This window comes from Elephas maximus, chromosome 19, assembly GCF_024166365.1.
Source record: "Elephas maximus indicus isolate mEleMax1 chromosome 19, mEleMax1 primary haplotype, whole genome shotgun sequence".
In the NCBI taxonomy this organism is placed as follows: domain Eukaryota; kingdom Metazoa; phylum Chordata; class Mammalia; order Proboscidea; family Elephantidae; genus Elephas; species Elephas maximus.
In genome coordinates, this window is record NC_064837.1 from 51,048,928 (window position 1) to 51,073,320 (window position 24,393).

At 47.6% G+C, this 24,393-nt stretch overlaps 1 protein-coding gene across 5 annotated transcripts in view; it reads left to right on the plus strand.

Annotated features, from left to right (window-relative positions):
- The window catches only part of MEIOC (meiosis specific with coiled-coil domain), a 78,301-nt gene that overhangs the window by 2,129 nt on the left and 51,779 nt on the right, over nt 1–24,393 (plus strand). For 2 of the 5 annotated variants that reach the window (XM_049860829.1, XM_049860833.1), the window contains exon 2: nt 6,976–7,241. The exons of 1 other annotated variant lie outside the window; for it this stretch is intronic. The gene's annotated coding sequence lies outside the window, so the exon portion shown is untranslated. Of the gene's footprint in view, nt 1–3,025; nt 4,585–6,975; nt 7,242–24,393 lie in introns of those variants that run through there. 2 more of the 5 variants (XM_049860834.1, XM_049860832.1) reach the window with 2 other exon arrangements.

The window sequence follows — 24,393 nt, forward strand, 5'->3', positions numbered from 1 at the left end:
ACCATTTTCTCTGGACCCTCACCTTGAGGGCAGGAGGAGATGGTAGACTAGCAACAATTACCCTTTCCATCCCAGAGTGGGGGTGGGAGGAAGGGAATTTTCGTAAATATTGTTCTTTCTTTCCAACCTCTCTTTCTCAAATGTACTGCCAATATAGGGGAAGAAGGCCTGAGAAAACTGACAAAATACATTTTATGGCTAGGGAGGAAAATAGATTCTCCTTACCGTTTTGGAAAGGAAAGATCGCATACATGCCTGCCTTTCTCGAGGGGTAGCCAAGGGCTGAATTACCTTACAGAAAGTGGGAGGCGGGGAACCTTCCCTGCTGCTCTCCTGCTTTAATAAAACAGCTCTTAGAGGAAGGGAAGCTTTACTCCACTTTGTAGAATCTAGGCTAGTGGGGGAGAAAGTGTCTTGGAGTGTAGTCCAAAGGTCAAACTCCTGAGCTCACTGCCATACTGGGAGAGGGTCCCCATTCCCCTGATTGGAAGAGCAGTTTAAAACGTGGATTTGCAGGTCTGCTTTTGCAGATTTCTAGGTCTCCTATAGGCAGGAAACTGTTTCCAGGTTGTAAATGGGTTGGTCCCTCTCTGGAAGAGTAAGCTTCTTGTCTGGTAGAGGGTCAGGACCCAGAAGGAAACCCCTCACCTGAGGCCCCTGGGCCCAGGTTGGGTCTCAGGGCTGATTTCTGCCAGCTTCTTACCCTCACCACTGTGGCTGGCTCTCCTCCTGACTCCCTCCTTAATGATAGGACTTTGATTTTCCAAATCCAACTCCAGACTCTTCTCCTGAAAACGTTTCCGTTAGTTACAAACTCTGCCCTTTAAGAGGATCTTTTAAGAACCAGCCCTGGAGAAGGCAACTTCAGTGTTCTAAGACAAAATTCTTCTGTACATATAACCAGAGAGCCAGGATCAGGCTCTCGGGTCAGCAGGACCTGGAGCTGCTGACTTATGGATTATTAAAAAAAAAAAAAACTCCAAGAGTGTTTGGGCCCCTGATCTGGGTTGGATTCTGAGGGTGGGGAGACATTGACCCAGGGTGCAGCAGGGCATGTCTGGGGCAGCAAAGCTCAAGCTCCTGCCAGTTCTGAGGTGAATCATCCCCTCTCTAGCCTCACTGCTTACTGTAGCAGGGTCCCTTCTCTAGACTCACTGTCTTCACGTCTAAATGAGTCTTAAACTTCTGGGGCTCACTGACCCCTCAGAGCACCTGAAAGATCTTTGGACCTTCTCTTGGAAGAGTGCCCAGGCCCATGTGAACAGACAATTTTGCATGTAACTTCAGGAAGTTTATGGACCATCTGTCCCCTGAACTAGTAAAAAATAAAAAACTAGTCTAAACATTTTCTAGCCCTGATCACTTCTCTAAAGGGCAACTTTTACCTCCTCAGATTACAGTGTCCCCCAATCTCTAATCATCTTTGCTAAGGAAAGGAGGGTCAGGAGGGAAACCATCAGGCCAAAAAACCCAGAACCCCCTGAAACTGAATTACCCACTCATTCCTGACCCTCACTCAGGGCAAGTTATCAATATGGAGTAGGGTAGAATGAATGTATCATACTGTAGTCAGGGGGAAAAAAAAGGGGAGGAGAGAGAAAGAGGGCCCGGCCATGTGTGGAAAACACAGACTTTGGCATGAGGCCATTATGGAGTCAGTCCTGGCTCTGCAGCTTACCAGTTGAGGATATTTCTTAACCTGTGAGCCCCAGTGTCCTCATCTGAAAAAAGGCAATACATAGTACAAAAAACTGATGCTGAGACATATCATGGTTTAAACTTGCCTCAGAAGTTCTGTAAATAAAAAAATCGTTTTTTCTGGGGGGCGGGGGGAAGCAATAGACCTCTGGCAAGGTTGTATGAGATAAACCAACAACAACAACAAAAAACCCATTGCCATGGAGTCTATTCTGACTCATAGTGACCCTGTAGGACAGTAGAACTGCCCCGTAGGGTTTCCAAGGCTGTAACTTTATAGAAGCAGACTGCCACATCTTTCTCCTGCGGAGAACTATGGATCTTTCGGTTAGCAGCCGAGCACTTAACCGCTGTGCCACCAGGGCTCCTTCGAACATCAGATAAGATGTGTATACAGAGCTGGCATAATAGTAGAAGCTCAATAAGTTGTACTGCTTTTCTAGTTACTTGGATAAATTTCCAAAAGTAGAATCACTGGATCAAAGGATATGCATTTCTTCAGGGCTTTTTAACCTGTAGTTTCTGATTAGTTTTAACAAAATGGAATGGTCTTCCCTGCTCCCAGTGTTTCTGCCTGATCCTGGGTTCCAGCCCGGAGCCCCTCCTAGGCTAGTGGCTCCTTGGGTTTGTGGTGGGCGGTGTTTTTCTCCCTCTTTATTCTCAGATTAGGACAGAAATGTCTTACCCGCCTGAGTGAGCAGGGCACACTCACAGGCAGGCTCCTTCTCCAGTGGCTTTGAAGCTGGTTAATTAGGGCTAGGGCTGTCACAGCTGGCTTCCCCTGCAGCCCCCCTCCTGCCCCAACCCCAGATGCCTTGCCTTCGGCTGCAGACTTGCAGGCCCTTCAAGCCATCTGCGAAGGACCCAGGATTTGAGGTCAGGAAGGGCCAAGGAGAGGTAGCTGAGAAAGGACAGGATGGGACTTGGGACATGGAAAACGAGCTCATGGACCACTGAGTTCAGAGACAACTGCCCATGCCTGGGACCACTCCTCACTCCTGTAGAGCCTGGAGAGGAGCGGCCTGGGTTGGGGGCTGAGCCATGGGCCCTTTGTTTGAAAGCCAACCTCTCTGAAGGCTCCAGCCTCCCAACCCAGCCCTTATAATTAGCCCCAATCAGAGTGTTTATGTCTCAGAGCCCCGTGATTTCATTCCAAACCTGGGGGGAGGAGAGGCAAGGGAAAGGGATTTGTGTGGGGACAAACTAAAGGGAGGGTGGGATAGGGGGTGAGGAGACCAGGGGTGAGGGGAAAGGAGGAGGGCTGGGAGTGGGGCGGGCAAGTGCTCTTAGCTTGGCCATCGCAGGGGTCAGGACCCCTTCCTGGTGTAGTTGGCACCTGAGCATCCTGACCCTGGGCCAGGGCTGCCCGCCTTCAGGGCAGGCTCTGTGGGTGGGTGGGCTTATGCCAGTCGGAAATGGCTTGGATATCATTAACTCAACTAATCACCAGTCTCAGCCTAGTGGGAGGGGAGGGGACAGCCCAGAGTTATGGTTCACCCAGGAAGCTCCAGTCTCCCATTCTTCCTCTGACTGGGACCTGAGTGTGCCAGGCTACAGAGCTGCTTACATTGTGGAGTCAGAGGGTAGGCAGGAAAGAGATGTGGGAAGGGAGGTTGCTTCCCCTTATCTCTGGCCTTGTGGGGGAATGTGACAGGAAGGAGGGTGCCTGAAGTGGCAGGCTGGGGAGCAACAGCAGGAATTGTGGGCAGGAGGGCGGGAGAGAGGATTCCCAGCCACTGTTCCCAGGCGGCACTGGTTGTGTCCCAGACTCAGCACACTCCCCCCCCCCACCCCCCCATCCCAGGGAACTCTCTAGAGGGGGATGTGGCTTGTAGGAAATCTGTGTACTGGGTTTGGTGTCCTGTTGGGGAAGGAGACAGAGTGTGGGATCTGTACTTGTAACTCCCTTGCTTAAAATCCTGCCAGGGTTCCTCCCAGCCTCTGTAAGAGTGCCCAAACTCCTTCACTCATTCAGCATATAAAGCTCTCCATCATCTGGCCCTTATCTCCCAGTTGTGCTTCCTGTTGCTGTCTCCTACACTCCTGTGCTCCAATATCCTGAACGCTATGTTCTCTGACCAACCATGTCCCATGACTTTGCACATACTGTTCCTGTGCCCAAAATATCCTTCCGTCCCTTTGGCCTGGATATTAACTGCTGGTACCTCAGACTCAGGAGTGCCTGGGTAGAGCAAACAGTTAAGCCCTAGACTACTAGTTGAAATGCTGGCAGTTCAGACCCACCAAGAGGAACCTCAGAAGACAGGCCTGTCAATCTGCTTCCAAAATGTCACAGCCTTGAAAATTCTGTGGAGCAATTCTACTCTGCATACATGGTATTATGATTGAATTGTGTCCTCCCAAAATGTGTCAAGTTGGCTAGACCATGGTTTCCAGTATTGTGTGATTGTCTACCATTTTTTCATCTGATGTGATTTTCCTATGTGTTGCAAATCCTACTTCTGTGATGGTGATGAGGCAGGACTCAATCTACAAGATTAGGTTGTATTTTAAGTCAATCTCTTTTGAGATATAAAAGAGAGAAGGAAGCAGGAAGACATGGGGACCTCATACCACCAAGCAAGCAGCACCAGAGCAAAGCGTGTTCTTTGGACCTGAGGTTCCTGCACTGAGAAGCTCCTAGACCAGGGGAAAGTTGATTACAAGGACCTTTCCCCAGAACCAACAGAGAGAGAAAGCCTTCCCCTAGAGTTGGCACCCTGAATTTGGACTTCTGGCCTCCTAGACTGTGAAAGAATAAATTTCTTTTTGTCAAAGCCATCCGCTCGTGGCGTTTTCTGCGGTAGCAGCACTCAATAACTAAGACACATGGGATCACCATGAGCTGGGATTGACCCAACAGCAACTGACAACCTCAGAACTCAGGTGAGGTAGCCCCTGTGCAGACTGCCATACCCCCGTCCACTGACAACCTCTGGCCTCAGCACTGGCTTCTCACCTGTCACAGCACATCACACTACTATTAGTTGTCTGTCTCCCTTCTGGATTGTGAGTTACTGGAGGCAGGGAGTGTGTTTTGTGTGTCTTTTATCTCAGAAGCTAGCAAGATACCTGGTACATAGTGGGCGCCTAAGACCACAGGCTTTGGAACCTGGGCTTGAATTTGGCTCAGCCACTTGCTAGCTGTTGAATTTGGACATGTTACTTAACCTCTCTGTTCATCATCTGTAAAAGGGAATGTAATTGTATTTACCGTGCAAGACTGGTGTGAGGATTAAACAAACTAATGAATATAAAGTGTTGAAAACAGTGCCTAGCACATAGTAAATGATTAATAAGTGCTAGTTAAGCTTATTCATTCATGTGTTGGCTCAGTAGATATATATTTAATGCTTACCACGAGTAAGGTACTTTCTAAGCCCTGGAAATGTACAAACTCAGTCCCTGCCTACATGGAGCCTACTTAGTTTGTTCAGTGAATGAATGGATATGTATTAGGTATAGTGCTATGAGTTTATCTGTTTTATGTTTTGTTAAACAAACTCACTATGTAAGTGTTTGAGACTGTTTCCAGGCTTAAATATGAAATCGTGACATATCTATTTGGATAGTATAAATTAAAAAATTGGGGATAATCCCTTATATACTTGACATATGTAATCCAATATTTGGAGCATATGGAAAAAGCTTGTCCAGGGCAGATGGTCCTGTAAATCCTACTGCCCAATCTTCACTGCTAATGAGAATGTTAAAAAATAATTTGTGTGCAAAGCAAAGTCATTATTCTCATACAAATATAGGATGAATGCATCAAAAATTTTCTTTGACTCATTAATTAATGAGGAAGCCAGTAAGATGTTAAAACCAATTAAAAGGAGAATCGTAAGAGTAGAGGCATGTATAGGCCATCAGGAATGCTGAAATAAATTTGCTTGATGTAAAACTGGTCAGTATCCACTAGGCACTATCCATTGGGCAATAATTAATGACATCTCCACCAGATACAATTTGCATTTTTATGGATAAGAATCATTTCCATTATTATCAGTTTTCTGAGTTCTAAAATAGTTCATCTGCAATAAAAGCTAAAGATAACTTGCAAGGACACTCAGCAATCTTTTTGACCATTTCAAAGTGCTTCACGATTTTCCTTGGCAGGAAGCTTTGAACTCAGATATCTCAAGATGACAAGTGCCACTCACCCCTCCAAACAGAGAGCTTAAGCGCTAGTAGGGAGCCCAGTTCCACCCAGGGAGAGCTGGAAATCTTCCAGACATCTCCAGGCTGCCACAGCCTTGTTCACCTATTCTTCCCCATTCCTAGTTCACTGGTTCTTCTCTTATCTTTTGCCTTCCTCTGTTCTACTCCACTTCCTCATTCACATCCCCTCTAATTGATCAGCCAGCTCGTTTATCCCTCTACATGGTAACCCAGAAACCCATGGTAGCAACCATTTATTGAATACTTTTTATGAGCCAGAAACTGTGCTAAGCACTGCTGTTGTTTGTTACTGTTGAGTCGATTCTGATGCAGGCCGACCCCATGTGTGCAGAGTAGAACTGTTGCATAGGGTTTTCAAGAATGTAACCTTTTGGAAGCAGATTGCCAGGCCTGTCTTCTGAGGCACTTTTTGGGCGGGTCAAACGGCCAACATTTAGGCTAGTAGTTGAGTATTTAACCGTTTGCACCACCCAGGGAATTTCTATGTGCCACACACTGTGCTAAGCACTATACATTCATAATATCATTTACTGCTCAAAATAACTATGAAGTGGGTACTACCTTTACCTTGAGTCACAGAGTATTAGAGTAACTGAAGTTCATGGAAGTAGCTTGCCCAAAGGTGTCTATCTAGCCAGAGCAGAGCAAAGGCAGTCAGACTCTTAACCACAATGCCAGAAATAGAAAATGGGGTCATTTCTCAAGCCAACTGTAATCTATTGGTAGTGGCTACCTGGAGTACTGTGTTAAAATGGTGTGATAGTTAAGATTGTGTGTCAACTTGACTGGGCCATGATTCTCAGTCTTTTGGTGGTTGTATAATACTGTGATCACTTCCCTGTTGATATTTGATATGTGATCACCCCTCAGGTTGGAATCTGCTGAGTGGTGCCATGGGGTCGGGGCCTGTAGCAGCTCACTGCCTCCTCAGCTTTCCTTTCTCCATCCTCCCGCACTACTTCCTTCCTGCTCATCTTGCCAAGGCTTTTGGCTTTTTCTGGGTCCTGCAGCTGGCTCTTGTTCATCTGACCTCTGGTTCTTGGGACTTGAGCTAGCAGCTTATCTGCCAATCTTGGGATTTGTCAATCTTCACAGCCTGTGAGCAACAGTCCTGCTCTTCGACCTGCTGATCTTGGGTTCGCCAGCCCCTGCAGCTACGTGAATCAGGAGAAGCCTTGCAGTCTTGCCTGCCCATCTTGGCATTCATCAACATTCACAGTCTGTGAGCAAGAGCGCTGCCCTCTGACCTGCTGATCTTGGGTTTGATAATCCCTGCCGCTATGTGAATCAGGAGAAGCCTCTATCATGATCCACGGACTTCGGACGTTTCAGACTTTAAAATTGCGTGAGCTGTTTCCTTGGTATGAATCTCTCTCTATATATATATTTATATGCTTTACTGGTTTTGCTTCTTTAGAGAACCCAGCCTAAGGCAGATGGATTCTGAGCTATTAGCTTGATTTATTGAGACAGAGATCTGGGGTCAACTAGTAATGTCTGCCAAGGACATAGACTGGAAGAATGTAAGGGTTGGGCAAGCATGACAGATATTTTTGTCAGGCTGACATATATTTGTATATTGCCTCTTGCATCATCTCCTGACCATTTTTTTTGACATTGCTGATGACAGCCTCTGCCTTCAAGGTCTGAGCCCTCAGTGTCTGAATCACAATGCCGGTCTTCTAGGTCTTTGTTACTCAAAGTGTGATTCTATCCATCCTCCCCACCCCCAGCAGCATCATTGCCTGGGAGCTTGTTAGAAAATCGGAATCTGGGGTCCCACCGCATTCCTACTGAATCAGGAGCTGCATTTTAACAAGAATCCCAGGGGATTTGTTTGTACATTCAAGTGTGAGGAGCACTGGTCTAGGGTACATCCTTTTTCAAATGCACCTGCCCCTGCCTCAGTAGCCAGAATCATCCTCTTCCAGGAAGATGCTGGCTCAGGCCCAGGTCTAAGTATTCCCAACAGGCTCTAATACTTAACCCAGTAGAATCAGGTGGATTTATGGACCATTTCAGTTGAGGCATGAAGACTTCAGGACATCTCCCCCCCACCCCACTGGAAAAACCTTACAGGATTCTCTGGCTTTTCTCACTAGAGGTTTAAGTGCCTCTGGATCTGCTGGCCACACCTCTATAGCTCAGCACCACGTCCATTCCTATTTGAGAGTCTTCAGAGTCTCCCCAGGGCCTCAAGAATCCAGCCCAAACTGTCCACCCTACCCTTTGAGACCTTTCCCCTTCTCACACAGGGGCCCTGGGAGTTCAGGTAGAGTTGAACAGTGCAGAGACTCAGAGGAGAAATAGTTGCTGAGTCTAGAAGCAATAGCTGCTCATTCAATCATTTGTTCAACCAGTGTTTGTTGAGAATATTCTGTGCCAAGTGTTGGAGATATAGCAATGAATACAACGTGGTTTCTGCCCTTGAGGAAAAGAGTCATTTAAACAAGTAATTACAATATAATGTGATACAAAAGGCAAGTGCTAGGGTTGTCAGTAAAAAGAAGGGATAAGGGCATTCCATTCAGAAGGCAAAGGCATGGAGGAGTGAAAGAACATGGCATGATCAGGGACTGATAGGCAGAACAGTGTGCCTGGAACATAGGATGAGTGTAGAGGAGAGTGGCAGGGCTGATCTGAGTGAGGATTTGGGGCTGATCCCCAGCAAATTTTAAATCTCATACTGGCTTCCTTGGGCCTGCAGCACATGTCCACCCCTGCCTGCTCTCTGCACCCACTTAGGGGAGATGATCTCATTTCTATACTGACTTGAGCCGGTAAGAATCAGGAGACATTTACAGACACAGACACACAGACACACACACACACGAGAGGGCATGTCAAAGCCAAACATTAGCAGGCTTTGGATCTGTGCCCTAGCTCCCAACCCATGACTGACTGGATTCCATCCTTACTAACAATCCCTTGTTCACACCAACAGGAGCAGGAGTGGTCAGTGAATTAACTTCCTGGGCAAGAGCTCTAAGGCAGGACTTGAGGTCTCCAAGACGTGAGACATGGCTAATGATGGGGCAGGTTTGGCCACACAAATGTACCAGATATGACAGTGTGCCTGTGCCTGTGCCTGTGTATATGGATATATATGTATGAGTGTATGTGTGCACAGCTTGGGGAAGGGGTGTGTGTTGGTTACCTCTCAGTCTCAGGAGATATAACTCCAATTGCTTGTCAGAGAAGGAAAGATAGACTGTTCCATTGATACCCGCCCAGGATGAATGTGAGAAACTTCTCTGGGGGGTCAAAAATTGAGGTTTCTTTAAAACATAACTTCAAATTCTTTGACATTTTTATGGAGAGGTGAGGTCTCTGTTCCCTTACCTTGAACTTGGACTGCTTTGAGCAATCTGGGATGCTATGGGACAAAGAGGCTGGATCATGAAAGGCCATGCAGCTTCAACCTTGTTCACTGGAACCCTCACCCTTTGAGCTGCCTGAGCTGCAAGCTAAGAAGTCAGACTACCCTGAGGCCACCATGCTGGAGAGGCCACGTGTAGGTGCTCTGGTTGATAGTTCTTCCTTAGCCCAGACTTTCAGCCTTTCCCACTCACACACCAGATATGTGAGTGAAGCCATCTTGGATCCTCCAGGCCAGCCCATCCACCAGCTGAATTTCATCAGGTATCCTCATTGACACCATGTAGAAGAGAAGAATCATCCAGCCAAGCCCTGCCCAAATTCATGACTCATAAAATTGTGAGATACAATAAAATGGTTGTTGTTTAAAAGCTACTGAGTTTTGGAGTACTTGTTATGCAGCAACAGGTAACTGAAATAAATAGTTATAATAATTAAACTTACAAAGCACTTACAGTACACCCATCACAGTTCTAAGTGTTTCTGAACCAGGGTAATACCTTTGGAAGCAAAAATCCTAATCATTGAGATGGTTTTAACAGAAATTTTACTTAGCTCTGGTGAAAATGGATGTGTGTGTGTGTGTGTGTGTACATTTACACACACGAATACATATTTGCACCCATAAGACCCTAGAAGGAGCTAGTCCTTTTTGCATCTCTCCCAGTAATGGCAGAAATTGAAATCAAGATTTTTGGTCCAGTGATCCTGTTACATGAGGCAGGTATAGTGGTCCAGAAGGAAGGGGTAGTTTCCAAATCCACTGCTGTCGAGTCAATTCCGACCCTATAGGATAGAGTAGAACTGCCCCATAGGGTTTCCAAGACTGTAAATCTTAACAGAAGCACACTGTCACATCTTTCTCCTGTGGAGTGGCTGGTAGGTTCGAACTGCCAACCTTTCAATTAGCAGCCAAGCACTTTAACCACTGCACCACCAGGGCTCCTTTCTAAGTGTTTGACATGTATTAATTCATTTCTTCCTCAGAGAAGGATGCAGAAACCAGAGCAGTTAAGTAATTTTCTCAAGGTAACACAGCTTTTAACTATGATCACTCACGCTTGAACCCAGGCAGTCTGATGCCAAAGCCCATGCTCTTAACCCCCGCATCAGACTGTATAATGGCAGAGATTAAAGGGACCTTCAGGATCACACAGCTGAACTCTTATTTCATAGATAAAGAAATGAAGACCCAGGGGAATTAGATGAATGGCCCTAGTACTCACAGTCATTTTGTGCAGAGCCAGGACCAGATCCCAAGTCTGCTGACTTTTAGTCCACGGGGAAAAACAGAATGGAACATTCTTTTAGATCAATACCCCTCCCTACCCCTTCCTTCTGGACCACCATACCTGCCTCATGCAACAGGATCACCAGACCGAAAATCTTGATTTCAATTTCTGCCATCCCCAGGAGAGATGCAAAAAGGGCTAGCTCCTTCTCAGTCTTATGGGTGCAAACATGAATTCATGTGTGTGTGTGTGCCTGTGTGCGGACACAAAGCCATTTTCACCAGAGCTAGGTAAAATTTCTGTTAACACCATCTCAGTGATTGGGATTTTTGCTCCCAAAGATATTACCCTGGCTCAAGGTCCTTCAACAGGAATTTCTCTTGTTTTTTTTCTACTTTTCCTACTTTGTGTCATTTAAAGTGGACAAACTATGACTACATTTGGTAGGCAGCTTCTAGGAAGCCCTCCATCATAGCTGGACCTAGTGACTTACTTTTTTTTTTTTCTATTACATAAATTATTTTATTTTTATTCACACATTCATTCAAATCTTAAAAGTGTTTTTCAAGATTCAATGAGGGGCTAAATTTTCAAAGTTTGTATCTCATTGTATCAGTCATCCAGGACTTGTTAGTAATTCAAAAGCCTTTAATTGATTTATGTTTGGAAAGCCAAGCAAAAGAATATGACGTCTCTTGTTGTAAAGCAAATGATGGCAGAAAAGAGAAGAGATCCAAAACAAAAATTAATCTAGAGTGGGTTCCCCTAAGAGTAGGATGGATGCATATTTTAATTTTTACCTTTTTTTGTGTGTGGCGTGCTTTAGGTGAAAGTTTACAGCTCAAGTTAGTTTCTCATACAGAATTTTTTACACATTATTATGTGATACTAATTGTAATGCCTATAATGTGACAGCACACTCCTCCTGGGTGTCCTGTGTCCTGTCCCTTTCTGCCTTCTCATCCTTCTCATCCCATGTGGTCTTGTGTATCTGCTTGAGCTAAGAAGCAGATCTTTGTCTGAAGAATGGACTTCAGGAATGGTTTTAGTTCTGGGTTAACAGAGCATCCAGGGGCCATGGCTTCGAGGGTTCCTCCAGTCTCAGTCAGACCATTATTATGTCTGGTCTTGTTACGTGAATTTGAGTTCTACACCACACTTTTCTCCTGCTCTGTCAGGGACTGTCTGTTGTGTTCCCTGTCAGAGTGGTCATTCGTGGTAGCCGGGCACCATCTAGTTCTTCTGGTCTCAGGCTGATGGAGTCTCTGGTTTATGTGGCTCTTTGCCTCTTGGGCTAATATTTTCCTTACGTCTTTGGTGTTCTTCATTCTCCTTTGCTCCAAGCCGGTTGGGACCAATTGATGCATCTTAGATGGCCGCTCACAAGCTTTTAAGACCCCAGATGCCACTCACCAAAGTTGGATGTAGAACATATTCTTAATAAACTTGGTTATGCCAATTGACCTAGATGTCCCCTGAAACCATGGTCCCCAGACTCCGTGACTTACTTCTAATGAATCGAATATTGCGACTATGATAGATGTCACTTCAAGGTTATAAAAAGACTGCAACTTTCATTTTGAGCACCCTCTCTCATTTTCTGTTGGATTGCTTGGCCTGGGGGAAAGCAGCTGCCATATTAGGAGTCAGCCCTGTAGGAAGGCCCATGTGGTAAGGGGCTGGGGCCCACCAACAACCATGTGAGTGAGCTTGGAAGCAGATTCCCCTCCCTGCTCTGCCCCAGTCAAACCTTCAAATGAGACCACAGTTCCAGCCAGTAGTTTGACTGCAACCTCATGAGAGATTTTGAGCCAAAGGCACACAGCTAAGTTGCACCCAAATTCATGATCCATATAAACTGCAAGATAAGAAATATTTGTTATCTAAAAGTGCTAAATTGGGGGTAATTCATTTTGCAGCAGTAGATAACTAATACCATGCATACTGAGGAAAATTTAGGGTACATACCATTAAGAACCAGGTATAAAATAATTCTTTCCTTGATTCTTCCATCCACCCATCCACCCATCCATCCGCCCACCCACCCACCCACCCACCCACCCATCCATCCATCCATCCATCCATCCATCCATCCATCCATCCATCCATCCACCCACTCACTCTTTCAACACACTTCCACTGTACATCTGCCTTACCCCAGGGGTGAAAAGATGAATGATACTATTTCTGCCACTGAGGAACTCCCAGTGTAGTGGGAGAGGCAAACTTATAAACAGATAATTAAAATTCTAGTAAAAAATGCTAATAGAGGAAGATTCAAGGTGTCTGGGCAATATAGAGGAGGGAGAAAAGAACTCTGCCTGGCGATATGAATAAAGCTTCATAGAGAAGATATTTGGGGTTTGAGGAGCAAGTAGAAATTTGTCAGGTAGGCATGGGGAGGAAGGGCATTTCAGGTTAAAAACTTGCTTTGACCAATAGTATGCAGGAAAACTGATACTGTTTTAGTTCAGGTCTAGGTCTTAAAGGGCCTGGCAGCTTCCACTGCTTCCCTCTTGGAAGCCAGCCCCACATAAAGAAGTCCAACTCCCCTGCAGGAGAAAGAAGCTACATAGAGAGAGAGGGAGAGAGATGCCCTAGGGAATGAGAGACTATGAAGGCCCAGCCAGCCTCCATTCCTTCTAGCCACCCCAGCTGAGGCACCAGACATATGGGTGAAGCCATCTTGGATGTTCCAGACCCAGCTGCGCTGTCCCAACCAATACCACATGGAGCATAGACAACCTGTCCGCGCTGAACCCTGCCCAAATTGTAGAATCATGAGCAAATAAGATTGTTGTTGTGTTAAACCACTCTGTTTTGGGGTGGACTGTTACTCAAAAGATAACTGAAAAAGGGAGGGAGGGAATGGTGGGGAAGAAAAGCGATGTATTCTTGCCCATCTATATCTTAGAGTTTCACAACCACAGTCTGCTGCTTTTCTTGTTTTTATTTTTAAAACCCCGGTATCCCTGCAAAACACCCACAGCTTTATAATCCAAAACTTCCTGGAGGAGGTTCAGGTGTCCTTATCTATTGTTACTCTATGATGCCCACAACAGCTCAAAAATCCAATTGCATATTGATTACTGTTTCCTTGGGTCCATCCAGAATTGGTTCTAAACCCACCTGCGGTTTTGGTGAAGGGCTTTTTTTTTCCTGACTTCATATTCCTGAGGGAAATGTTATTTTTATTTTTTTGTATTCCTCACAATTTCTAATGTAGGGCTCAATAGAAATACCACTAAATGGCAGATGAATGGCTAAATCATGCTCACTTAGGAGAGAGTGGCTGCAAGGGATGGAGGCACAATTCCAGAGTTCTGTCCCTAACCAAAGCCCTTCTGTTTCTCCATGTATGCAAGGAAAAGGCCTCTTTTCGTCCTTTCCCTCCAACTCAGGAGCTGGCTCCATAGTTGGGGGGTGGGGTCATGTATAGTAATGATGAGTTAAAGTGCTCAGACACCATCAGGGGCTGCTGTGTGCTGGGTGGGTTTGGGGAGCCATCCCCTCTGTGCCTCTATGAAGGAATGGCTGGGTCCACAAGGAAGCAGGTTATGTGGACAGTGTGATTGATGGAGACAAAGACCTGGAGAGGTCTGTCTGCATTCCTTAGCAGGGGCCTGGGGAAGGGGGCAGGTGTGTTTGCCCTGTGTACATGGAGGAGAGAGGGTGGGGTGACAGGGCCTTGTGATGACCCCATGCTCCCTGACTCAATGAGCAACTATCAAGAGCTAAGTTGGCCTTTATCTGCCTCCTTGTCTTGGTGTACCTTGCCTCCCCACAGACTGGGGCTTCTCAAGGCAGGGGCCACACTGCTTCCTCCATATTTTCCCGCCAGGGCCAGAGAGACCTGGGGACCCTCCATTTAATCCTCATTGACTGCTCTTGGTCGCCTCTCCAGAGCCCTTTTTCTTCATACGCCTGAGGGGATGGAGGATCCTCCCTGTGCCCTAAATCCAGCTCTAGTCACAATGGAATCTAAGAAGGAATTCAGGAGAAATCCTAGTCATCTTCTCATATTCAAGATAAGGAAACTGAGGCCCAGATGAAGGAAGTGACTTGTCTGAAGTCCCCAGCTGGTTCATATCAGAGCTGGGCCTAAGCCTCGGATTTCTCAAGTCCCAGGTCAGTGCCCTCTGCTGCTCACACAGCTTCACTGACTTCTCTTCTTTTTACTATTCTTTGTCCTTTTCACTTCTCTTCTAGCATATGCCCTATGGTCAGGATACTTCCACTGTGGGGTAGGGAGTGGCTGGCAGGCAGCCCTTTCTGTTTTCCTAAGTCAGTGTCACACTTACTGCATTTTTGAACACTGGGAAGTAGACTGGCACACACTCGTCTACTTTCAAACACCTTCAAGTGGGTGCCACTTGACACAGTTGCTCATGCTTGTGCACAGAGACCATGCATACCCAGACACACACGTACACATACCACTGTTAGGTCACCCACACTCTCCACCACTTTCCCCACTCAGATGGACGCTAGCACAAACACAAGTCACAGGTCTCCTCACCTGGCCTCATCCCTGGTGTCCCATAGGTGGCTTAACTGTAAGCAACAGGACAAAAATAGCTCAACGACCCCCTCTGACCCTGGATTCTGAGGCAGGAACAACAAGATGGAAAGGTTCAGAGGTGTCAACACAGGCACATCTTTATCCACTGATGACTCCTGCCATTGGGTCCCTAAATGTTCCTCCCTGGGGGGATAAAGGGAGAAGGGAGACCCCATTTCTCTTTCCTGTTCCCCCTGCCCCATCCACCTTCTTAATAAGAATCTGTTTGAAGGAAGCCCCTGCCAGGCCATGGATTCCAGCAGGGATACAGCTGGATCTCTTAAAACACAAGGGGAGATATTTATCTTTCCTCTCAGCTCCCTTGCCCCCTCTCCACTACCTCCTCCTGGGTATTACCAGACAAGGGCGCTGCCTGGGGAGACAAATCAGGTAAGATTGAGCTGGGCCCCTGGTACCTACTGCTAAGAGTGTGAGCAGTGTTGGAGGAAGGGTAGGCAGGAAATCAGGGTGGGAGGGGCAGGTAGGGCAGGAACTAGGATGCCTCTTCAGAGTTTGTTCAGCTCTTTTCTCTTCCCCACCCCACACCACACCTCCCCCAGCTATTAGTGCGCCCCACCTCTGGAAAAGCTGAATTGGGATTCGATCCCTGGCCAGTTGCTGGAGTTCCGGAGCAGCTGTCCCAGGCTTGGGGAGGGGGGAGGGGGCCAGGAATGCTGGGGCTGAGGCCTGGGCTGCCCCAGACAGAGCCGGCTCTGAATTCTGGGAATGTTTGTGCAGCTGGAGCCCATTAGCGGAGGGAGCCGGGCCGCTTATTAATCCCAGCCTTGTTCCCCCCACCCCCAGGGGCCAGGGCCCTGCACACGAGTGGAGGAGAGGGGGCTCTGGTAGGGAAGGCCGCCCCCAGCCCTCAGCCCCCCTGATTTTCTGAGTCTCAGACAGGAGCTGCAGAGAACTGCCTGGTGCACGTGTGTGTGAGCGGTATACACCCACATGTGTGAGGAGATGAGTGTGGTGTGGCACCCAGTGTGTGGGTGTGTGTAAGGGAGCTGTGGGGGCCTTGGTGAGGTTTGATAGAAATGCTCCTACCTGAAGGCAGGAGGCACAGAGTGGTGGTGTTGGGGGGGTGCTGTATATTCCTCAGGGATCCTCACCTGTCCGTCCCAGCTCCTGCTGGCCGGCACTGTGGCTGGTGGGAGAAGAGAAGGAGGGGATGAGTTCTTGTTGCCTTAAGTATTTGAGTGTGTACACAGAGAGCTTAGGAGTGAGTATAGAGGCAAAGCCTCCATGTGCAGCCATGCAGGTTGAGTCCTACAAAAACTCCAAGGTTGCCATTTAGAGACTTTGAGGTGAGAAGAATCTCCTGGGGTTGTGCAATGTATGGACCTCCTAAGCCACACACAACGCTCCTGGGTGTAGGCTGGGAGTCTGGAAACCTGGGTTTGATTCCAAGCTGGGACTATTGTAGGATGTGGTACAAAGGGTGGTGGCACTGAAACTAAAAATGCCTGGCGTGGTATTCCACCTCTCCTGACTATTTGTGGGGTCTTGGACACATTTCTTAATGTCTTTGAGCCTAAATTTCCTTTATCCACAAACTGGGATAGGCCTGTTCTATGTATCTCATAGGATTGTTGAATAGATCATATTCATTTTTCGTCCGTCCTTCCATCCATCCAACACTTCTTTTTTTAAAAAATAATATTCATTGTAAGAAATATCTTGAAGATCTCCCCCAGTGTTCCAAAAGACAAATGATTTTTGAAGTCCGAATGTCTTCCTGCATGTTTAGTCAGAACTAAGAACTTACACGAAAGGAGAAAGAGGGAAGAAAATATTAAAATAGAAGGGAGAAGAGGGAAAGAAATAAGCATATACATACAGTAAAGCCTGCAAAAGCCGGAACTTGGCAACAAACACTTCTTGAATGGCTACTATATGCCACGCACCCTGGCCATTGAGAGCACATACTTAATCTTATGGGGTGGAGTGGGGTTAGTCACACCAACAGAGTGTAAATTTGGAAAGTGCTCTAACCAGGTGCCGTGGAGGGTGGCAGATGAAGCACTGCTCTCCAGCCTTTTACATACATGTTCTTAGGTTGCTGTCTATGAAGGTGCTTTGTATACTGTAAAGCTCAGCCTAGTGTGGGAGGTGGCTGTGTCAGGATCCTCTGGGACAGGGATGAGGCCCCCATGTATGTACTGCACCCACTGTGACCCTGACACATCTCTGGGGCTGAGGGCTGGGGTTGTTGTGTGCTTAGCATAATAATATCAGAAATGTTCCAGCATTAACTCTACTAGGACTGGGGCAGGTTGGCGGTTGTAACAAAAATCCCAGCAGCTTCTTTGAGAGCATAGAGGGAGGCTCCTTGATGAGTTCCTTAGAGAGGTGGTGAGCTTTGAGGGCCTTTGCTGAACTATGGTCCCTACTCTTCCTGGGACATGGTAAGAAGGAGGGGCTGGGGTGAATGAGAGAGGGAAGGCCAATGTGGCTGGGTGGGGCAGGAGGCTGGGGAGCTTTGGAGAGGGAGGTGTCTGCCTCAACCATCCCCAGAGGCCTTGACCAAGGGGAAAAAGAGAGACCCTTCCTCTCACCCCTCACCCTCCCAAGACTCCCTTAGTTCAGAGGGTCTCCAGCTTAGGAAGAGCTCCCTTCAAATCTTCAGGGAATTTCCTAGGAGAGCTAGTGAGACAGGAATTACAGAACACCAAGGTAGGTAATTGCTGTGACAAAAATTTGGAATCTTAGGATGGGCAAGGAAAGGGAACAGCTGTCTGAGAATTCCCAAGTTATGTTCCACGGTGGTGGACCCAATGGCCCCAAATCCCACCAGCCATTTCAGGGGTAGATAGTCTCTTAACTGGGTACTCCTCATCCAAGGGCCTCCCTGCTCTTAGGTCCCAGTCCACATGGCTAAAGGGCTAACACCAGGCTGTCTTGGTTGAAGAGAATCATGGAGGTGAGAAGAAGGCCCACAAAATTCTGGAAACTCAGTTTTTTTTCTAGTCTAATAGGGGAGACAGTCCCTGCCCACAGACAGCTCCCAGTCTAATGGGAGGGGAGACATCATCTGTTCTCTAGGAACACCCAGAGTGATGATAGAGACATATCTTATGTCCTTGGGAAATCTCCAGTCTAATGGGGGAGGCAGGACATGTGTGCGCGCACACACACACACCCCCCCCAAGATATAAAGAGTCATAACATGAATAAGAGATGATCTAATGAACCAAGTGCCAGTTATGGGCAGTCAACAGTGGTGGAATGAGTGACAGAGGAGAAGAAATGAGGAGTTAACCAAAGAAAGCTCCCTAGAGGAGGACCCTGGGTCTGCAATGGAGTGGACTACAGTTGGTTGGGGAGAATGTTTTACTATACACGTATCCCACTATCTCCTCTCCTCCTTTCTGGGGGAGGGCTGTGGAGAGTACTGGACTGGAAGATCAGCTTTGTGCTGAGCTCTGACACTACTTTGCTGTGTGATAATGGGCAAGGCACAACCTCTCTGAGCTTCACCCTCATCTGTAAAATGTTGAGACTATACTAGTTGATCCCTCAGGGCCCTTCCAGCTCTAACATCCTAGACTTCCTGGTCTGGCCCTCTCACCCCTGCTTCCTCTCCCTCAGAGCCTCCCCCACCCCTGCCCTTCCTCTCAGCCTTCCATTTGGTCTCTTCTGTAGGCAGGTGGTTCAGCCAGCTGCTTGGCTTGTGTGGAGATGAGATCCCACCCACAGTGTGGAGTGGTGTTGGGTGGGGGTGGGCTGTGACCTAAGGAGTTGGTGGCTGGGTTTGGGGCTCAGGCTGAAGGCACTGAGGTGAGGACATTGTATTTGGCAGCTTTTCCCAATGCCCTCAAGAAGGGGAGGTTTGTGGGGAGGGGAAGAAGAGTTGTCATGGTTCAGGCTGTGGTGGGTCTAGGTCCCTTGAGGAGGTCTGGGAAGGCCAGGCAGGGAAGAACAGGTTGAACTCCACTTCCCCTGAGCTGGGGGACATTGAGGCTAGAGTTGGGCCAGGCTGGATGATTCCTGCAGCTGTTGGGTGTGCTTGTTGTGAGGGAGCTGGAGTGGGGAGGGCCATGTGGATTGGAAAGGACAGCTGGGTCTGCCAGGAAGCCTTGCCTGACACCCCTCCTGAGACACTTCCCCTCCCCCACCCCACACACATAGACTAGGATGGGGGTGGGGGTGGGGGTGTGGAACTCTTCGCCCAGAACAAGAGGCCAAAGGGTGACCAGGGAGAGATTAGAAAGGGGGTTGGGCCTAAGGGAGCCAGGTTATTTCCATCTCTGAGCCTTTCCCTCAGGAAGGCTTATATGAAAAGTGCTTGACTCACATCTAGTAGGCGTCATTAGATGATGTCTGGTTGGCTGCACAGAGGGATGAATGGAGGACTCAACTCTTTCACTGATTCTGCATAGAGCACTTCGTGCCAACCTTGTGCCCTCTATACCACAGTTAATTTTAGCAGTGTCTAAGAATCACCTGGACAGCTGGTTAAAGCAGGTAATGCTGGGCCTCACCTTGATCCAGTAGGTCTGGGGTGGGGGCCGAGAATTTGAAACGCCCACAAGTTCCCAGGTCATATTGATCCTGCTGGTTTACAGGCCACACTTTGAATAACACTCTACCCCTTTCTGCTCAGCTGTCTTGCCCCTCTCCCAGCCCCTGCCCTGACTGCGCCTCTCCTCCTCCTGCACCCTTCCCAAGCACAAGCCACCCCAGCTGTTAGGGGTTAAGCACTTGCTGGAGGTGGCAGAGTGCCAGGGTTTGACCCTGTCTTCAGTAGGAGAGCCTGTGGGAGGTAGCAAAATGGAGAGGGTGTGGAGCTGAGCTCAGCCTAGCTTCTTCCGTCTGACCCAGGCCCAAGCAGTACCTGGCTGGGGTGATTCTCTATCCTCTCCTTTCCTCTTTTCCCAGAGCAGCGACCCTCAACCTGGGGGAGTTCTGGGAATTCATAAGTGGACAGGCATCGTCTATAGACTGCACATTGTCCACTGTCTCCCAGGTCTGTGAGCTATTTATTGCTCTTCAAATAGGTGGAGATGCTGTTGTGGTAAAAAAACCTAAAGTCATTTAAGAAGTCTTAATGAATTTATATTTTCCTAATTAAAAAAAATTATAAAATATATCACACAAAAGATATTGGCTTTTTGTCAAGATGAATTTTTTCAGTCAATGGAGACTGTACAATGACTAAGAGGCAGTACCCTGGTGAGGTTGAGAGTAGACCCTGGATCCACCCTGAAGGATTTTACCCCTGCTCCACATTTGCCAGTATTTGACTTTAGACACGTTCCCTAATATCTCTGTGTCTCAGTTTTCTCATCTGTAAAATGGGGTTGATAATAGCATCACCTAGAATGGCACCTGTCATGTTTTCTGCCCACTTCCCTATGCTGTGATTATCTTCCTAGTCATTCCCTGAAAACCTCCTTGTGGCCACCCCACAAACGTATAGTATACCTTCCTACAGTATCCCTCTTATCCTCTCTGATTTGAACACCTAGGGGCAAGCACATATAGGTATACAAGAGCACGTAAATACACATATGGCCCAACATCCACTAATATACAAAGTAAGGCCTTGTAATGCCTGAGTATTAAAGAGTTTACTGAATGATTTAATAAATGTGTCTCACTTGATTCTCAAGGAAGCCTGGAATATGGAAAGAACATCGCAGAGAGAGTCTGAAATTCTGGGCTCTGGTCCCAGCTTTGCCAGTAACGTCCCTGTGTGATCTTGGGTAAATCACTCACTCAGTTGCTTTGTTCTAGCTCTCACCCTATGGCTGGAGTGGACAATTTTATTATCTTCATTTTTGGCACAAAGAGGTGGGGTGACCAGTAAAGTGGGACCAAGATTTCATGCAGGAGGTAGGGGCTCTTCCCCAGAGACTCTGTTTTTCCTACTGGTAGGCCTCCAAGCACACCATATTTGGTGAAGGTGCCAACAACAACCTCTTACCAAGGTAGCTCCCTCCACCACAAATAGCTTGGACAACATGGACAAAGACCTTCCATGGGCTCCTATTGCTATTAAGCATAAGACCATGATCCTTTACAAGAGCCTGCATGGCCTGGTCCTGGCTAGTGCTTCAGACTCATCTAGCTCCTTCTCCCCTTTGCCCTTTGTTCTAATCAGGGCTTCGAACCACTTTTTCCCAGTTCAATCAAGGCTGAGGAAGTGACACCAGAACAGACCAGAATTTTTAAAATTTAGGTGAACCAAAACCATAACTGGAATGGCAGAAATCACGGCCTGAAGCCCTGCTAGAAACTTAATCTCCCTTTTAGAAAACAAGGGCAGCATATGCATTGCATAGCAACCAAATCTCTCGCCTGTAGGATTTTGTGCAGAGTTGGAAACAGCAGCGCCCTGCTCAAAGATGGCAGACGACTGCACCACTTTGAATATGTGTCACTCTCTTCAGTCCTAGCAATAATTCAATCTCACTCATCAGGCTCCTGAAAGGGCTCACTATGCCTCTTCTGAGTCTCCCGTTCCAGGGCTTCAACCTGTAATTTTTCACATTCTGGTTATGGTTCTGGATCACTCAAATTTAAAAAATTCAGGATTGTTTCAGTTTCACTTCTGTCAGCCATGACTGAATCTGTTTGAACAGGTTCAAAGCCCTGGTTCTAACCACACAAGCCTTCTTTCAGTTACACAAATGGACCTTGCTCCTTCAGCCTCAGGGTCTTTGCATATGCTGTTCTGTCTGCAAACAGTTCATATATACCCCCTCCACTCCTTGGCCTGGTTAACTCTTACCAGGTCTTTACAATACATATACCTCTGTCTGCAGCCCTTAATGTTGTTTTAATTCACATTTATGTGTGGGGCTTTGAATTAGTTTCTGACTCCCCTATCAGCCTGGAAGTTCCATGCAGTGGAACTAACCGTTTTCTCCTAACTCATTGCCCACCATTGGCTCTAGAACCTACCACAGTGCCTGGCACAAACCAGCTGCTTAATAAACATGATAAATGATTCAGTCAATGAATAAGAGATCTCCATAGTTGAAGGCAACAGATGGGGGCTTGTGGCCAGTCTGGCTCTGAAAGGCAAAAGTTAAAAACAACCTGTACCTCTGCTTATCAGGCTTTCCTGGGCACCTGTTCTCATGGGTAGACCATGGCTTCAGCTTCTCAGAGGTGAGAGAGAAGACAGAGAGGATTGGCAGGCAGGCACGCCAGCCTGCAGGTCCAAAGAAGTGGGAGTGGGGAGGAAAGAGAAAAATGGAGGGAGAAAGACAGATTAAAGAGAAGGGAAGAAGAAATGAGGGAGAGAGACACCCATAAAACAAAATCGAGACTAAATGGGCACACCAGCCCAGGGGCAAGGACGAGAAGACAGGAGGGGACAGGAAAGCTGGTAATAGGGAACCCAAGGTCCAGAAGGGGAGAGTGTTGACATGTCACAGTGCTGGCAACCAATGTCACGAAACAATATGTGTGCTAATATTTTAATGAGAAGCTAGTTTCTTCTGTAAACCATCTAATGTACAAAAATAAAAAATAATTAAAAAGAAAAAGAAAAGAAAGGGAGGAGAGAAAGGAGAGGTGGGGAGGAGACAAAAGGATCTGAAGAGGCAAAATAGGACAAGATTCAAGGCCAGAGACTCTCCAGAGATCAGGTTGGGGTTGATTGGGATGGGCGGAAGGAGTTCTGTTTGATTGCCTTGCTTTGTGACCTCCTGCTCCCACTCCACCACCCTCAGCCACGCTCTCTCTCTCCCCTCCCCCCGCAGCTTCTTCCCCTCTACCCCAGGAGCTTGGCTAGTTTATTTTCCTTGGGAAGGCTTCCTGAAAGGGGAGCTTGATTTTCCTGACACATGAAAAGTGTCTCAGACTGCCGTCTGACCCTTCCTGCAGAGCCCCAGCTCCAGGGAGTTTGTGTGACATGCAGTCACACACGTGGACACATGCAGATATCCTAGCACATGGTACACACATGCCCCAGGGACTCTAGGGTGAGTCTGGGTATTGTGTACCGTACATGTGTATACACACATGTACCCCCTCACATGCAGAATAAGGTGTAACGCACATACATCCAAAGTGGTGCCTGTGTTTGCATACTTGGCACATAGCCTCATTCATCCACATATCGGTATTATTCTAAACGCCCACGTGCGCCTGTATCCACTCTTCATTGTACCGTTGTGGCAAGAAGAATTATTATGATGGACACATGTGGCATGTGTGGCAGTGTGAGTGGCTGATATGACCCAGGGCCAGCTGCAGCTTCTCCCTGAGTCAGAAGAAGAAACAGGCCAGAGAGACCACCCACTGCGGTTAAGTGGGTCCTCCCCCAACTGCCTGTGGGTGGGAGGTGGGATGTCTCTGTCCTCAGGGCCCCCTGACCCAGGCTCTTTTGGAGTAAAATGCATCATCTGTACTTCCACAGAGGATTCCGGGGAATCGGAATGGCATCCTCCCCTGTACACACATTGCCTCTGCTGAGCTTAACTATCTGGGGTCCAAGCCACTGGGCCCAGAGTTCCACCCTTTGAGATGGGCCTTGTGTGTGTGTGGTGGGGGGGCGGGGGTGGAAAATTCAGAGACTCTTCTACTGCTACCGGTTACAGGACTGAGGTAACAGTAATAATCTCAGCACCTGCCACATACTACTTGACAGGGATTTCACGTACAATATCCTATTTAATGGCTTCTAACACCCCTGGGAGGAGCTTTATACCCTTCCTTTACAGATGGGGAAACTGAGGTTTTGAGGGTAAAGAAACTTGCCCCATTTCCAGAGCTAATGAAGCCAACAGCTGCGATTTTGTCCTAGGTCTGCTGCCACCCAAGTCCGTGGTTTGGAACCCTGTGCCATACCACCCCCAGCTTCACTTGCCTCGAGGTGTCTTCAGCTATAAAAATACCTACCTCAAAAGCTTTATGGGAAGGATCTGAGAAGATTTTTTTTAAATGGCCTAGCACAATGTCTGTTGCATTGGGAGCATTTGAAAATTCAGTTTTCTTTTTCTTTAGGTTCCTGTATGGAGAAAAACAGGAGTGTGCAACACTTTCCCTGACTGGTGGGGAGGAGGCTATGGCAGCAAGGAGTGAGGGTGGGCAAAGACGCAAATGTAGAACCTCCCCCCCCCCCCATACACAGAGACACTTCAACTTCTGGAGCCTAGCTTTTGTGTGGGAGCCACAGAAGCCAGTAATCACCATCCTGGACCCCAACACTCCTACAAGCTGCCTACCCATCACGGGGGGCAGGGCTGGAGAAGACAAGGAACCGCTCCACACACTGTCATGTCCACCCTCCCCACAGGCACCCCCGGGAAAAAGAGGCATTCCCAGACTCCCAGACGGAAGGAGGAAAGTAAAGGGCTGGGTGTGGGGAGGGGGAGGGAAGGGGCT